This window comes from Rutidosis leptorrhynchoides, chromosome 2 (assembly GCF_046630445.1).
Source record: "Rutidosis leptorrhynchoides isolate AG116_Rl617_1_P2 chromosome 2, CSIRO_AGI_Rlap_v1, whole genome shotgun sequence".
NCBI classification, from domain to species: Eukaryota; Viridiplantae; Streptophyta; class Magnoliopsida; order Asterales; family Asteraceae; genus Rutidosis; species Rutidosis leptorrhynchoides.
In genome coordinates this window covers 664,084,603-664,103,297 of record NC_092334.1, presented here as the reverse complement: position 1 = coordinate 664,103,297, position 18,695 = coordinate 664,084,603, and the positions used below count along the sequence as shown (strand labels likewise).

Below are 18,695 nucleotides of genomic sequence, written 5' to 3'. Positions count from 1 at the left end.
TTTTAAGTTATTGCCGTTTTGGATATAGAATTCCTTTTAAGCTTTAATACCTTTAGACGTGAGTTTTAATTTTTATTTTTCGACGCTTATTTTTCGACCTTTTATTTTTCGACATTTTTCGACGCACACTTTTTCTTTCTTATTTCTCGACGCTCTAGTTTTTAGAACATAGAGTTTTCTCTATTTTCTTTAAATTTCATCGAAAAAATTATTTTAAGTGGTTAAATTGATAGACATCCAAAATTTTCTGGTTCGTAGTAATAGTTGGATTTGTTAGTGGAGAGTTGTGGGCTTCCGATTTAAAGGGTCCTGGCTACCTGCTGCATTTATTGGCTATTCGAAACGTGGGCAAAATCAAAAAAGTCTATTAATTTGATAACTTATATAATTTTTATTGTTATAACTAATATGATATTCAGTGAATGCACCGAGCAAAACTTTCACCACCTTTTATACGTTCACCACCTGTAACTCGATCAAGACATCTAGCCAATATTGTCGCCGTTGATTTTTCTTTGGAATCGTCATCCAGTCGACCAAGTACTCCGATTCAAATTTTCGATAATCCATTTTTTGAACCCGACCTCACAATTGAGAATCCGGAGGATATTCAAGGACAATTCAGAGATCCTAAACTACTAATCATTCTTCCTGAACCACAAATCACTCATCCAGAGATTGTCGAGGAAGAAACCATTAAATCAGAATCCTCTAGTAATTCAGATTCAACAAATTCAATCATGGAATCCTCATGCAATTACTCAACCAGACATTAATGCACCAGATTATGAAATCAAAAGACAAATCCTACACATGGTAACTAATCAATGCCAATTTAGTGGTGCGCCGAAGGAATATCCAAATGAACATCTTCGAACCCTCAATAGGATCTGTACTCTATTCAAAATCCGAGAAGTGGAGGATGAACAGATCTATCTCATGTTATTTCCCTGGACTTTAAAGGAAGAAGCCAAAGATTGGTTAGAATCGTTATCTGAAGGGGCGATTGATACATGGGATGTCTTAGTTGAAAATTTTCTTAAACAATTCTTTCCGGCATCTAAAGCCGTGAGACTTCAAGGAGAAATTGTTACATTCACACAGAAACCAAATGAAACTCTATATGAAGCATGGATAAGATTTGGAAAGTTGTTAAGAGGATGTCCTCAACATGGTTTAGACACTTATCAAATAGTACAAATATTTTACCAAGGATGCGACATCACTACAAGAAAAGACATCGATATAGCAGCTGGTGGTTCCATTATGAAGAAAACTGCAACTGAAGCTTACAAAATTATTGATAACACAGCCTCCCACTCACATGAGTGGCATCAAGAAAAAGACATCACTAGATCATCTAAAGCGGCTAGAGCCGATTCTAGCCATGACTTTGATTCCATTTCCGCAAAGATAGATGCTTTCGAAAGACGAATGGAAAAGATGACTAAAGATATTCACGCAATACGAATTAGTTGTGAGCAGTGTGGAGGACCACATTTGACAAAAGATTGTCTCAGTATTGAACAAACAATGAAACAAAGAGAGAATGTTTCGTACATGAACCAAAGGCCTGGAAATAATTATCAAGGTAATTATCAACCGCCAAGACCAAACTACAATCAAAATCAGAATTATAACCAAAATGTTCCATACAACAACCAACAAGGTCCTAGCAATCAACAAGTATCTAATAATACTTACAGCCAGCAAAGACCTATTTTTCTAAATAAACCACCACAAACCGATGATAAAAAACCAAATTTAGAAGATATGATGTCGAAGCTAGTTGAATCTCAAACGCAATTTTTCACATCTCAGAAACAAACCAATGAACAAAATGCTCAAGCATTTAGAAATCAACAAGCTTCTGCTCAAAATCTGGAACAAGAAGTAAGCAACCTAGCAAGGTTGATAGGTGAAAGAAAATCGGGAAGTCTACTTAGCGATACAAATGCTAACCCCCGAAATGAAACAGCTAAAGCCATTACCACGAGAATTGGTATTACACTTAAACTACCTGAAATACCTGTAATTTCTGATGACGCTATTCCTATTACACAGGCACCACAACCTGAACAAGAAAAGGAATCAGAACCGGTAGTTGAAAAGGTTAATGAAGATAACACATTTAAGGCAAAACCTTATGTTACACCATACCAACCACCACTTCCTTACCCGAGTAAAATGAGAAAAGAAAGACTTGAAGCCGAGCAATCCAAATTCATGGATATGTTTAAACAAATAAATGTCAATCTTCTTTTCATTGATATGATTTCAGGAATGCCAAGATATGCTAAATTCTTGAAAGATCTAATCACAAATAGAAAGAAAATGGAAGAACTCTCAGCTGTTACTATGAATGCTAATTGTTCTGCAGTACTGTTGAATAAACTACCAGAAAAACTCTCTGATCCAGGAAGTTTCACAATTCCATGTTTTCTGGGAAGTCTTAGTTCAATAGAAGCATTGGCAGATTTAGGTGCTAGTATAAATTTAATGCCGTATTCACTATACGCTAAACTAGACCTTGGAGAATTGAAACCAACAAGAATAAGCATACAACTAGCCGATCGATCAGTAAAATATCCTAGAGAGATAATGAAAACATGCTAGTTAAAGTTGGTACTTTAGTATTTTCAGTAGATTTTGTTATTCTCGACATGGAATAAGATTCTCGAGTTCCTCTCATATTAGGAAGACCATTCTTAAACACGGCTAAAGCAATAATAGATGTGTTCGGTAAGAAACTGACCCTAAGTATAGAGGACGAGAGTGTTACCTTTTCTGTTGATAGAGCCATGCAACAACCGCAATCTGCAGATGATACATGTTATTATATTCAAACTATAGATTCACATACAGAATTGTTAGAAGAATTTCCAGAATTACAAGGAACAGGAGAATGTTCTTTAGGAGAAAGAACTGAACCAATTGATGAAGCTGAAATGTTAGCCGCACTCATGGCTAATGATTACGAACCAACAACAGAAGAACTTCAAATGCTAAAAGAGGAAGACAGATATCGATACAAATCATCGATAGAAGAACCACTGACATTAGAATTAAAGCCACTTTCAAACTATTTGGAATACGCTTATTTACATGGTGAATCTGAATTACCTGTAATAATATCGTCTTCTCTTATGAAAAACGAAAAATCTCAACTCATTTGTGGGCTAAAAGCTCATAAACCAGCTATTGCATTGAAGATTCATGACATTAAAGGCATAAGTCCTTCGTATTGCACACATAAAATCCTTATGGAAGAAGGCCATAAAACGTATGTGCAACGCCAATGAAGACTAAATCCAAATATGCAAGATGTTGTTAAGAAAGAAATTATCAGGTTTAATTTATCCAATCTCTGATAGTCCATGGGTAAGCCCAGTTCAATGTGTACCCAAGAAGGGTGGCATGAATGTCATCACAAATGAAAAAAATGAGCTTATTCCTACTAGGACTGTAACAGGATGGCAAGTTTGTATTGATTATAGAAAATTAAATGACACCACCAGAAAAGATCACTTTCCCTTACCTTTCATTGATCAAATATTGGAAAGATTAACCGGAAATTGTTACTATTATTTTCTTGACGGTTTCTCCGGATACTTTCAAATTCCAAAAGCACCCGAGGACCAAGAGAAAACCACCTTCACGTGCCCTTTTGGTACTTTTGCTTACAAACGCATGCCATTTGGACTTTGCAACGCCCCTGCAACCTTTCAAAGGTGTATGATGGCGATTTTTCACGACATGATAGAAGAATGCATGGAAGTTTTCATGGATGACTTTCAGTCTTCGGTGATACTTTTGAAACATGTCTAGTTAATCTTGAATGAATGCTTATTAGATGCGAACAATCAAATTTAGTACTTAATTGGGAGAAATGTCATTTCATGGTTAAAGAAGGCATCGTTCTTGGTCATAAAATTTCAAAGGAAGGAATTGAAGTGGATACAGCTAAAGTAAATGTAATTGCTAAACTTCCACATTCCACCAATGTTAGAGGAGTTAGGAGTTTTCTAGGGCATGCCGGTTTTTACCGACGTTTCATAAAAAGACTTTTCTAAAATTGCCACTCCTATGAACAACTCCTAGAAAAGGATGCTCCATTCATCTTTTTAGATGAATGCATCAAATCTTTTAATATTCTTAAAGAAAAACTCACTAATGCGCCGATCATGATAACTCCAAATTGGAATCTACCATTTGAACTCATGTGCGATGCAAGTGATTTTGCAATGGGAGCCGTTTTAGGACAAATGATTGAAAAACGATTTCAACCTATTTATTACGCTAGTAAGACGTTACAAGGAGCACAAACGAATTACACAACTACTGAAAAAGAACTCCTTGCTATTGTCTTTGCTTTTGATAAATTCCATTCATATCTCGTTCTAGCTAAAACGGTGGTCTATACTGACCATTCTGCTCTTAGATACCTATTTTCAAAACAAAATGCCAAACCACGATTAATCCGTTGGATCTTACTCTTACAAGAGTTCGATATTGAAATCCGAGATAAAAAGGGAGCAGAAAATCTCGCCACTGATCATCTTTCACGTCTTGAAAATCCCGAATTAGAAGTTCTAAATGAATCGGCTTTACAAGATAACTTTCCTGATGAATATCTTTTGAAGATAGATTATAATGAAATTTCATGGTTTGCAGACTATGCAAACTATTTAGTATGTGAATTCCTTGAAAAAGGGTTGTCGTACCAAAAACGAAAGAAATTCTTTAGTGATATAAAACACTATTTTTGGGAAGATCCACATTTGTTTAAAAGTTGTCCCGGTGGAATAATACGCCTGTGTATTCGGAGATGAAGCTAGTCAAATCTTAAACCATTGTCACACAGGACCAACAGAAGGGCATTATGAGCCTCAACTCACAGCAAGAAAAGTTTACGAAGCTGGATTCTATTGGCCTACAATTTTCAAAGACGCACACCTTCTCTGTAAATCATGTGATGCTTGTCAAAGGGCCAGAAAAATAAGTCAACGTGATAAAATGCCACAAAATGTCATTCAAGTATGTGAAGTATTTGACGTTTGGGGTATTGACTTTATGGGTCCATTTCCAAAATCTCATAATAATCTCTACATTCTCGTTGCCATTGATTATGTATCTAAATGGGTGGAAGCACAAGCTCTCCCAACTAACGATGCACGAGTTGTAGTCAACTTCTTAAAATGTCTTTTTGCTAGGTTTGGAACACCGAAAGCTTTAATAAGTGATCGGGGTACTCATTTTTGTAATAATCAACTTGAGAAAGTTCTCAAAAGATATGGAGTGACTCATAAAATCTCAACCGCTTATCATCCATAAACAAGTGGACAAGTTGAAAATACCAACCGAGCTTTAAAACGTATTCTAGAGAAAACCGTAGGATCAAATCCAAAGGAATGGTCCATGAAATTGGAGGATGCACTCTGGGCTTTTAGAACAGCCTACAAAACTCCAATTGGAACCACACCTTTTAAACTTGTTTATGGAAAAGCATGTCACCTTCTAGTAGAAATTGAGCACAAATTATTTTGGGCTTTGAAGACATGTAATCTTGATTTACATGAAGCTGGACGTCTACGGTTAAGTCAATTAAATGGATTAGAATAGTTAAGACATGAAGCATATGAAAATTCGTTAATCTATAAGGAAAGAACAAAGAAATGGCATGATAAAAGAATCAGAAGTTCAAAAGAATTTAAAGAAGGAGACAGAGTTCTTCTTTTCAATTCACGATTCAAGCTATTTCCTGGAAAATTGAAATCAAGATGGTCTGGACCATTCATAGTCAAAAGAGTTTTCCTATACGGTACAATAGAGTTAATAATTTCAAATGGGATTGAATTTAAAGTTAATGGTCACAGAGTTAAACATTACATACATGGTTCAATGGAAGTTGACAATGAAGTCAATCATAATTTCACCACTCAAGAAAATCCCCAGAATGAAAACATAAATATGTTATCAACAACATATGAAAAACCAAAATTAGAAGACGGGGAAGCTTCAAATTGGAGTGATGAAGAAGAATTCCTATACAAACCTCTCATTCCAAGAAACAAAGAAAAATGTGAACAAGAAGTTCAAGTAGAAGTGAAAGAACCAAGAAAAGATCACCCGAAAAAGGTTAACAAACCAACTCTACTTACTAAAGTAGGAGACCCAGGTGAATTTATCATTTCTTGCTTGCTTAATGATGGTGCTATATATAATGGACTCGCAGATTTAGGAGCAAGTGCAAATGTTATGCCTCTTTCCTTATACAAAAGATTAGGTGTGGGTAAATTAAGACCAACTAAAATAGGTGTTCAATTATTCGACCAAACCATTAAACACCCGGTTGGAATAACCAATAATTTACTTGTTAAAGTGGGAAGTTTGACCTTTGTTGCAAACTTCATAGTTATTAATATGGAGGAAGACCTTGATATTCCTCTAATTTTAGGTCGCCCATTTTTAGCAACCACCGAAGCATTTATTGATGTAAGAGAAGGTAGAATGACACTTAGGGATGGTGACAAATCGGTTACCTTTGTGAACCGAAAGTTTAGATCTCCACCAACCAAAACTGTTGAACCAATAAAAACGCCTAAGTGTGCGGAAGATGAAGAAACACCTAATGATAACCCGATAACAAAGAACCCCATTATTGATACGAAATTAGATGAACCCGTTTTCAACTGTTCAACGAAGAAACTTTATAAACGGATTCAAGATGCTAGAATTAAGAGGAAGTTTAAGTTATGTAACCGATTAGTATCCAATTTTTCGCCTAAAGAAAAGGAAATGTTAGTTGAATTTGTGAAAGTTACAGAGGAAATCAACAATTGGCTTGAAGCAAAAGTCAGAGATATACAAGTTGTTGATAGTCCAATTAAAAACGAAGTTAATCACAATTTCGACACCACATCTAACTAAGTTTGGGGAGAATCAAGTCTTTTTAAGGATAATATATATTTTCATTAGAGTTAGATTTTCTGTTTTCTTGTACTTCTCGAGAATGGAATCCGAATGGTCTTTCCCTAGCAGACCCTAAAGAACTAGTCTTCTCCCTCCATTCCGAATTTTTATTTCTTTTAGGTTTTACGAGATGAAGAATTCCTTTGATCTGAACCATGGTCTACTACTACACGCTTTGATTACTCAACGTAATAATAACACTTTCCCGAGTGAACTGGTATCATTCATAAGAGGCAAAATGGACGAAGTGAGGAAAGAACTCAGGAACAATCATAATAAGAAACATTTTGGTAAAGGAAAATCAAAATCCGCAACAAAAAGAAGAGCACGACATCTTGAAAGATGTCATAAATGCGGAAAATGGTCACACGAAGGTAAATGTTCGAACAATCAAACATATTCAAATACCGAATTTGTTACTCTATGCAGAGAAGGACCGTTCATATGTTTAGAAGAAAAGTTATTAAAGAATCGAGGTTACGCTTATATAGCTATGGAAAACCAAATCACACGACTCTCCTATGAGTCAGCTAAAGCAGGTCTCTGAGAATTCTATCTCACAGGTAAGTGTGTACAGTTTTATTTTTATTTTTATTTATTGCTTTTAACCTTTTGATAATAAACGCTGAATCGTTCGCTATAAAGTATTAAATTGATATTAAATAAAATTAGGTATGCGAAATCGAAATTATTGATATCATACAAAAATTTATTACATCACTGCGAAATTTACCGTTTATTCTTAAGGTATAAATATCTTTAATCAATCAATCTAAAATATTTCAAAAATTCGTCAGGAGTAAAACTAGGTAAAATAACCGAAATTACTTTACACAAAAAGAGGGGCGTATATTTTTGATAATATTTGATTGATTAATGTGGGATAAAAGACCAAAAAGATTTTTAGTTTTAATTTTTACCTTGTTTTTAAATTAGTATTAAATTATTATTGTAAATTTTTAAAACCAATATATTTAAGTTTTTTTTTTATATTTTAAAAAATTAATATTTTCAATATAAAGTTTGTAAAATTAATGTATAAAAATATTAATAATATTAATATGAATTTTTAATTTTATGCATTTTAAATTTAAGTTTGGTGTGAATTTAAAAACAAAAATGTACTTTATTTTATTAAGTTAAAAATGTGATTTCTAAAAATTCGTCGTGAGTTGAAGACTAGGTCGTTAAACCGAAATTGCTTTACCCAAGGGTGGGACGAGAAATTTTATTATCATTATTTTTAATCTTATTGATTTAAAGTATGCCAAAAACATTTAAAACCCCAAAAATCTTTGCTTTTAAAACAATCGCTTTAAAATGACAAATTTTAAAATTTTATCGAGGGACGAACTAGGACAACGATCCGAAACGCCCTCATTCTAAAAGAAAACAAATTTTTAAAATTAATTAATTGTTTCATAATAAATGATTTTATATATAAAAAAAACAATTACACCCCATGCGATCGCATGGGGTTTGCACTGGTAAGCCATGCGATCACATGGTGGCCAGATGCTGGTCAGGAACAAAAAGAGCAGCTCGCTGCTTCAGTCTCCACTTTCATACACACCCTCAAACACGAACACACACACATATAATCACCTAAAATCACCAATTTTTCACCAAAATCAACGAAATTCGTCACAATATTTCGCTATAATCATGCCTTTCTTCAGATAGGAAAGCAAAAAAGTAGAAATTTCACCCCTAAACTCATAAAATTTCCTAATTTTTATGATAATTACAAATAGTTTACCTAATTTGATTTTGTTAATTTCTAGTGTAATTAGAGTTAAATTATTAGTATATTATGCATGTATAACCTAGATTGATGCTATTTAACATGATTTGAAGCCTTAAACTTCAAAATTTTTAGAAATCTAGGGTTTGTGTTCTTGAGCAATTTGGAGCTTTTTGATATAAACAGGTTATGGCCTATTTTTGTCATGAATTATTGCTAAATTGAGTAGTGTAATATGTTTAGGTTGCTAAATGATCCAAACATTGATCCTAAACATGATTTTTGAGAATTAAAGTGGACTTTTTAAGTCTAAAATTTATGAACTTGATTAATTTGATATAAATGTCATTTAAAACTTGTTTAATTGCTAGTAATGATTATTTTGACATGTTATTTGAGATAAAAGCTTATGAACTTTGTAAACATTTTCATATACGCTTATTTGAAAAATTGTAGAATTGATAAAAATATGAAAATGAATATAAGTTTAATATGGATTAAACATGTTATTGTAATTATTTTAATTTGTTATTTTGCTAACACTAATGCATATTTGGATGCACAAATTTTGTGTTTATGTGTTTTGCAGAGAAATACAGATACGGACGGTGCATCATCGTCTAGGCAACCTGATCCGGAACCACAGCCAGAGATGCAATATCATGAACCGGAACACCAACCTGAACAACAACAACATTATGATCAACACGTACCATACTATGAACCGGAGCCACAATTTTTTATTGCCTACGTAGTATTTCCCGTTTACCATATAATAGAACAACCAACAATTTATGAAGAATAGTTGCATCCCAATTTAAGAATTGATAGAAGTTGGAGAGATTACCCGACGTACCAAAGTAACAAATTCAAGCTTTGGACCAAAAATGTAGAAGTACCACGGGTAATAGATTGGGAGCCTTTGGAAAGGGTCCATCTAGCTAACCCAGTTAGGCAGCATCTAATCCAAAGGTATGGCAGCTCTTCTTTTACTGATTGGGAACGTTTATTTACCACTCGTAGGCCTGTATATAAAGAGTGGTGTATTAAGCTAATGAGTACTATAGCTTTTAATAAAGATGTAGATAGGTTAGACGATAAGAGTTTTCTTAGATTTTTACCTGGCCGTAGGATGTACAGGATGTCCATGCTGGACATGGCCAGGGCTTTACAGATTTACACTCCCGATGAATTACTATCACCTGATTGTACAAATTTGATTTATCATGGTGAGCGAGTAGATAGAAATTTTGACGCTAACGCCATCTGGAGGCGTATGTCAAATTTTAATGTGTTTACGCGGGGAGGAAGACACTCCTATTTAGATATTAATAAAGCCGAGCTTCGTATAATACATAGATTCTTAGCAAACTCGATTACACAAAGAGGTAACAATAAGGAGAAAATGACCTTACACGATTTATTTTACCTTAAGTGCATTCGAGACACTAGAAGCTTTGTTAATATCCCCTACTGTGTTGGTTTTTATCTGTCCAAAATGGTGGAAGGTATACAGGAAGGGGGAATAATAGGAGGAGGTATTTTTGTTACTCTCATTGGAGAGTATTTAGGTGTAGATAGGGATCAAGGGGGTCCAATGATGGTAGTTAGGGAACAAGACGAGACTTTAGGTTTGCAAGTCTATCAAGGTGCAAAGGTATTGACTAGGAGAAGCAATCAGGCAATACCATATCAGGGCCGCCATCCACAGGTAGAGAGGGGTTCGGATGATGAGATGGAGGAAGCGGATGACATTAGGGATGTCATTAGGGATAGTGCTACTGACGTTTTCCAGCGTATAGATGAGGTAGAAATGACTAATGAGGATAGGCATCGTCGGTATGAGCAGTGGCAACCCACGAATGAGTATGAGACTTCCAGGTGACTCCAACACGATAGATGGCAAGTTCATCAGCACCAAATCATGAGCCAGCTATCATATCAGGTAACAAATAACTACATCCCGACTCGACCTGCTTACTATCCACCACATCACCCGACATGCGACCACCCTATGACCTGTACGACCCCAATCAAGCCTACCAAAACATCTATCACCAACCATGGAACCCGAACGACGATATGAACTGGAACCCCTATGCAAATCAATAGTGTTCCATTGGTGATGTCTTCTCTTTTATTATTTTTATCTATTTATGCTAAAAATTTAACATTTTGATACTTTAATGTAATGTTTAATATTTTCATTATTTTGTACTAATATTTCATTTTTGTAATTTGAAAGTGGGATATTAGGTCCCATTTCAAATTACCATGCATGTTTATATTTGTATTGTATGTATTTTATCTCATGTACACAACATGGTAAAATAGCGCATTTTCAAAGACTGGCATTAAGTTCAGCAAGAGCTATTAATTTTGACGATAAAACGAAAAACAAGTGTGATGTAACAACAGACGGATTGAACAAATGAAGTGCACCATTTATCATTCAACACAAACAACAATATGTTTGGAAACTTTGGTAAAATTTAATCATTTTTCTACGCTAATCACCCTCAATAATTTAAATTGTTACTGATTTCTTGCAAATGAGGGCATTGCAAGATCTTAAGTGTGGGAAGGGATTAAATTCTTTCGGGTTTTAAAATTTTAATTTAAACACTTGGTTACCATTAAAAATACTAGTAACGCAGTAGTTGTATTAGAATCTAGTGCTCTCTGATAATAAAGAACAGCCCTAGTCTTATATACTGACTACCCAATTCTAGTAAAATTTTTAAAAATTTTCAAATAAATGAATTCAAAATTATGTTTATACATATTTATGAACGATAAAACTAGGTGTTAACACCGAAATTATTGTTACCTCAGAAAGGACATAAATTGAGAAACAACCTAAAACGCTTGAATTCATTTAAAATGGAATAGAGGAGAATAAAAAGGCAAAGAAATGAAAATAAAAGCCAAGTGTGGGAAAAATTTACCAAGTTATTTAGAACATACACATATTTTTGTACAAATAATTGAAGATACTTTTGTTTTGGGCGATTTTAATCAAGTTTTACCCAGTTTATTGTAATATAAATGGAATTTAAAAGGAAGTAAAGTCTTCCGAGAAAAAGACACGCGCTTCTTGATTTAGGTCAGGAAGTTATCATCCAGACCAGTTGTAGAGTCTACGAAAAACCATGAAAAGTTTTCTCGAAAATCAGCTGGAAATCTACGGACCTCAGCATCAAACAGGGTCGCCAAGTGGTCAGACTTATCCTAACCATGAGAGGATCTATCTCGTACAACGGGGTGCACCGTGAAAATTAGCTTATAAGACTAATGAATCAGAAACCCAGAAAGGATAATCTCCTTAAAGATCAAAAATCAGCTTTTAAGACTGATATTACTCAATCCTTGAGATTGACCTTAAAGATTGAGAATTCAAACTCATGGAATTCGATGATATCTAAACTCGAGCTTAAACAAGAAAATATTTTGATCAAATTTCAAACCGATTTGTTTTCTAAAAACCCTATTTTCAATGCGTTCATTACCATTGAACGTAAAATCCTAAGAATTCACCGGAATTCTTAGGTCACCTGAACCAAATCAGGTGTCAACCGTAAGAACGGTGGTTGCGTAGCATGGTCGAAGACAGGACCTTGTGCCAGATCGAAAAACTATAGGGTGATCTTTACTATTGCTCCTACAAAGGATAGTAATTGCATCCGACACGCTATAGACCATAATCAAAAGCATGTCTCGGGACATTGCCTTAACAGTTGCTTGTTCAACGCTTTCCTTTACAACCGGACGGTAGTTTACCGAAAGGTAATATACGGAGCAAGTATACTGGACGTGTTGCTTTCCCAATACAAGGTTAGCAAGTGGGTGACACAAAACCATAAGTTTTGAGCTAAAATTTTCAAATCTGAAACCCACAAAACCTACAAAACAATTTGCAAACACCGGTGAAGGGTTATTCCGAAAAACTTATATAGGGTAAAAGCTAGATTGAATTTTCAAAAAGATCAAATGTTTTCATAAAAATCCAATTTCCTAAAAGGATCTAAATTTTTATAGTCATGTGGGACTGTAAACCACATCGTTACTACCATTGTTCATACCGCCGTATTAAAATCACTGAAGTACAAAGTGTGAAGAATAAAGAAGTGATTCTAGTAAAGTTATATTCAAGTTCTATATTGCTTGAGGACAAGCAATGCTCAAGTGTGGGAATATTTGATAATGCTAAAAACGAACATATATTTCATAGCATTATCCTTCAAGAAAGACAAGATTTTAGTTGCAATTGTTCTATTTACAAGTGATATTCGTTTAAATATTAAAAGATGAAAATAAAAGACAGATTCGACGAATTGAAGATGCAAATGACCAAAACGCCAAGAAGTACAAAGTACAATCCAAGAGGTTCAAATTATTGATGAGAAACGTCTATAAGTTACAAGAGTACGAGCCACGGAACGCAAAGTACAAGATATTAAATAGTACACAAGGACGTTCGAAAATCCAAAACCGGGACATGAACCAACTATCAACGTGCAACTCAACGGAGCTAAAATTACAAGTCAACGATAAACAAGAATATAATATAATATATAATTAATTATATAAAATTATATATTATATTATATATATTAAAATCGAGCAGCCCACGTTTTTAATCAACAATGTGAGTTGGTACAGCTGGCCATGCGATCGTATGGCCAGGAAGAAGGAAATTCATGCGGTCGCATGAATTACTATAGCTGGCCAGGTTCTATAAAAAGTCAGTTTGCTCGACGAGTTGTGTACACTTTTCATTCATCTATCTCTCACTCTCTTAAATATGTATTATATTTATATTTTAATTATAATTTTAATATTAAAGTTTAATAATAATAATAATAAGGTTATGTTAGCGAATGTTTTAATTTTGTAAGTCGAAACTCTGTCCGTGTAACGCTACGCTATTAATACTCATTGTAAGTTATGTTCAACCTTTTTAAATTAATGTCTAGTAGCTAAGTTATTATTATGCTTATTTAAATCGAAGTAATAGTGACGTTGGGCTAAATATTAAGATTGGGTAATTGGGCTTTGGACCATAATTGGGGTTTGAACAAAAGAACGACACTTGTGGAAATTAGACTATGGGCTATCAATGGGCTTTATATTAACTAAATGATACCTCGTTAATTTAATATAAAGGTTACAATTTGACTTATCTATATATAACCACACACGCTTAATCGAGTACGGTGGGGGGATATCTATAAATACGAATAATTGTTCATTTTACCGAACACAAGAATGGATTAATAGTTAATGGACTCATTAAAACAGGGGTGGATTACATTCAAGGGTAATTGGTGTAATTGTTAACAAAGTATTAAAACCTTGGACTACACGCAGTCGATAACCTGGTGTATTCATTAAACAAAGTATTAAGACCCTGTTACAGTTCGAATTCCCAATAAGTTGGAATATTTGACTTCGGGTATAAGGTTCATTTGACGAAGATCCTCGCACTTTATATTTATGACTGATGGACTATTATGGACAAAACCGTATGGACATATCAAATAATCCAGGATAAAGGACAATTAACCCATGCTAATAAATTAAAATTAACACGTCGAACAGCATGATTACGGAAGTTTAAATAAGCATAATTCCTTTATTTTATATCTTATCGTACTTTTAAATTATCGCAATTTTATTTACCGTCATTTTATTTATCGTACTTTAAATTATTGCACTTTTATTTATCGCATTTTATTTATCGTCATTTACTTTACGCCTTAAATTAAGCCATTTATATATTTAATATTTTACATTAAGTTTTAATTGTGACTAAAGTTTTAAAATCAACAAACCGGTCACTAAACGGTAAAACCCCCTTTTTATAATATATATATATATATATATATATATATATATATATATATATATATATATATATATAGCGTTAAACTTGGCTAGCTCCCTGCGGAACGAACCGGACTTACTAAAAACTATACTACTTTACGATTAGGTACACTGCCTATAGTGTTGTAGCAAGGTTTAGGTATATCCACTCTATAAATAAATAAATAACTTGTGTAAAATTGTATTGTATTTAATAGTATTTCGTAGTAAAAATATAACTATTTCGTATACACCTCGCATAACATCAGTCGTTGGTATATGGATTAGATATAAAGGATGTGTAAGTTTGTTTTCTTGTAAATAATTCATGAATGATTTATAATACTTTTGTAATTTTGTGAGATATTTCATGCTAGTTGCCAAATGATAGTTCCCACATGTGTTGGTGACTCACAAGGGCTGCTAAGAGCTGAATTATTATGTGTATATACCAATAGTATATACGTCTAGGAGCTGGGTATTGTACGAGTACGAATACGAGTACATACGAGTATAATTATTGATGAAAATGAATGAGAATGCAATTGTAAGCATTTTTGTTAAATAGACGTACTTTGATATGTGTCTTGAAGTCTTTCAAAAGTGTACTAATACATCTTAATATACTACATGTATATATACATTTTAACTGAGTCGTTAAGTCATCGTTAGTCGTTACATGTAAGTGTTGTTTTGAAACCTTTAAGTTAACGATCTCATTTAATGTTTTTAACCCATTGTTTATTATATCTAATGAGATGTTAAATTATTACATTATCATGATATTATGATGTATGAATATATCTTAATATGATATATATACATTAAAGTGTCGTTACAACGATAATCGTTACATATATGTCTCGTTTTGAAATCCTTAAGTTAGTAGTCTTGTTTTATATATGTAGTTCATTGTTAACATACTTAATGATATAAATAATTATCATTTTATCATGTTAAATATAGTGTAACACTATCTTAATATGATACATATGTACTTAGTAAGACGTTGTCATAACGATAATCGTTATATATATCGTTTCGAGTTTCTTAATTCAATAGTCTCATTTTATGTATATAACTCATTGTTAATATACCTAGTGAGATCTTTCTTATCATAATATATATATATATATATATATATATATATATATATATATATATATATATATATATATATATATATATATATATATATATATATATATATAACATCATATAATTTTTACAAGTTTTAACGTTTGTGAATCGCCGGTCAACTTGGGTGGTCAATTGTCTGTATGAAACCTATTTCAATTAATCAAGTCTTAACAAGTTTGATTGCTTAACATGTTGGAAACATTTAATCATGTAAATTATCAATTTCATTTAATATATATATAAACATGGAAAAGTTCGGGTCACTACATGTATGGTGCAAACGAAATCCGCATATAAATCTTCCGGCGAACCTTTGCAAGAATTAAGGAAACACCAAAGCACAAAAAAATCTCAGTCTTGTTCGCTTACTATGTCGGGTGAAGAAGGTGCCTCATTGAATGAACTTGTTACTAAGGTTGATGAAATGACCACTCAACTTGCGTATATACTTGAGTGGATAAAATCTCAACCAAAACCGAAGGCCTCAGAGACCCCTAAGAAAAAGAAGATAGAAGATGAATCAAATTGGAATTCCGATTCAGAAGAAGATGATCAAGGAAGCGAGTCTAAAGGACTACGAGGCCGAAGTTCACATCGACCTTTCAAAGTAGAAGCCAAAATTGACATTCCCACATACGATGGACTATGGATGCTGAGAGATTAGATTCGTGGATGCTGAGAGATTAGATTCGTGGATCGATCAACTCGAAACATACTTCACTCTTTACGGGTTTAAGCGTACCGAGAAAGTTGCATTTGCAAGACTGAAGCTCACTAGTTATGCATTGGCTTGGTGGAATTCTTATTTAAAATTGTGGAAGATAATGGTATCCGTTGGTCAGAGTTTACTCGAATGTTGCGTCAAGAGTTCTACCCGATAGGTTATTCCCAAGACCGGTGGACACGTTGGCATGATTTGTGCCAACAACAAGGGCAGCAGGTGCAAGATTATACAATCGAGTTTCAGAGGCTTGTGGTGTCATTAGGTATCCCATTGGATAGTGAAGAAACGTTTACAAAATATGTGGCTGGGTTGGAACGACCCATTTGATCAGAGTTATAGCTGCATATGGTTACAAACCTTTCCAAAGCGGCTCGCCTTACGATGGCTATTGAGTAAAAGAATAAGATGGCTGTCTCCTGGGATGATGAACGCACCAAAGGAAGGGCAAGTAGTAGTTCGGTAAAGAAGGACCAACAAAAAACAAAAGGCTAAACTTCCAACAATTTCCAACACCTACTAGGAACATTGTAAGAGGGAAGGACATGTATTAGAAAAGTGTTGGAAAGCTAATCCTTCATTATTTCCTAAAAAGTGGGCAAAGGACAAAGAAAAAAAGACTACAGCAATCACTTCCGTACAGGAAGTTGTGGAGCTTGGAAACATGTATGAAGTTGATAAAATTTTGGCACTCATGGCTAAACCCAAAGAAAAAAATCAAACAAAAAAAGGTGTGAGTGAGAAAGAAGAGCTATTTTCCTTGAAAATACAAGTAAAATATGAATTGGTACAAGCTATCTTCGATACATGGAGCCAAAAAAATCTTATATCTGCGAGTTTAGTACAACAATTAGGGCTGACTACAATGCCACACCCACAACCTTACGACTTGGGGTGGATAAATTTGGGAATGGATACACGGGTTACTTCGCAATGTAAGTTCTGTTTCACCATTACTAATCAATATGTAGATGAAGTTACTTGCGAAGTTGTCCCATTGGATATTTTCCATGTGATTTTTGGTAGTCCCTATTTATGGGAGCGGAACGCGATCTACTTTAGACGTGAACAAAAATACCAGTTTGAGAAGGATGGGAAAAAGTTCACTGTTAGAAATAAGAAGGTGGTACATGGACCCGAGATGAAAGCAGCTGATCAGATTCGTAGTTGCCTTAATGTTTCAAGAGGTTTTGTTTTAATGATGGTTAAGCCACTAGAAAATGTTACTAAGGTAACGTCAGTAACGCCTATTTGTGGTAAAATGAGTAGTAGGACCTCAAAGTTTATCAAATATTATTCTTCTTTATTTGATGATAAAGTAGAACTACCTCCTGACCAGGTGGTGAATAACAAGATCCAACTAGTAGCAAATTCCAATCTTCTAAATATTGGGATGTACGGGAATTCAGTTATAGAGAATGGGAAGTTAGGATCCATCACTTCTGGCGAAAAGGGTTGTAAAGATAGTGATCGTGTTCCGAGAATCATGGGTAAAGTTCGGTTAAAAGGAAAAAGAAAGAAGCTAAAAAATCTTCAAATAAACAACCGGAACCTTAGGTGTCCATGTTGTGATTTGGGAGAGTCTTCATCAACGAAAATAAAGGACTAGAAGGAGCTAGTTGTCTTCGCCGCCGGAGAAGGGGAGGAGTGATCTGTAAATGAATCCGAGAAACAAGGAATAAGAGTTGGATTCAAATATGTATAAGAGTTGGATTCAAATAATAAATAAAGACTCAAAAAAAATACTTGGAGTCCTAGTCTAAGTCTACTAGAATTCGTATTGGTTTATTATAAATATGCTTTGTTTCCAAAAGACAATTTATGCCTTTGCTTTTATTTTACGATTCATCGTAATCCTAAAAGTAAAGAGACTATAATAAAGATATCAATTCCCCAATTTGTGAGTAGAACATCAATTACGTACACAAAAATCAAAACCCATTCACCATTCTTTATTCTACTCCATTCTTCCACTACGTACCAGACTAAAAACACTTATACAACTACAATTTAACTATATCCTTACAATTATACATTGTGTATTATTTTCGTAACGGATCATCACTAAATCACAATGACCAATCAGAGGAGAAACCAGGATTTATGGATAAATGTGACATTTCTTGAAAAGTAAATATTAACATAAAAATTAGTGAATATTAGAATTTATAATAAGAGGATGTTAGCCATAATTTGTAATTATTAAATACACTATATTAAATATATTTGAAGAGTTGAGGGCATTGTTGTAAA

General features: G+C 33.8%; 1 non-coding gene across 1 annotated transcript; it reads right to left on the bottom strand.

The window, feature by feature from the left end:
• Window positions 1-1,071: 1,071 nt before the first annotated feature.
• On the bottom strand, window positions 1,072-1,178 carry LOC139894769 (small nucleolar RNA R71). Its single transcript, XR_011775254.1, has one exon. It is a non-coding gene; the product is annotated as a small nucleolar RNA R71 (small nucleolar RNA).
• Window positions 1,179-18,695: the final 17,517 nt, after the last annotated feature.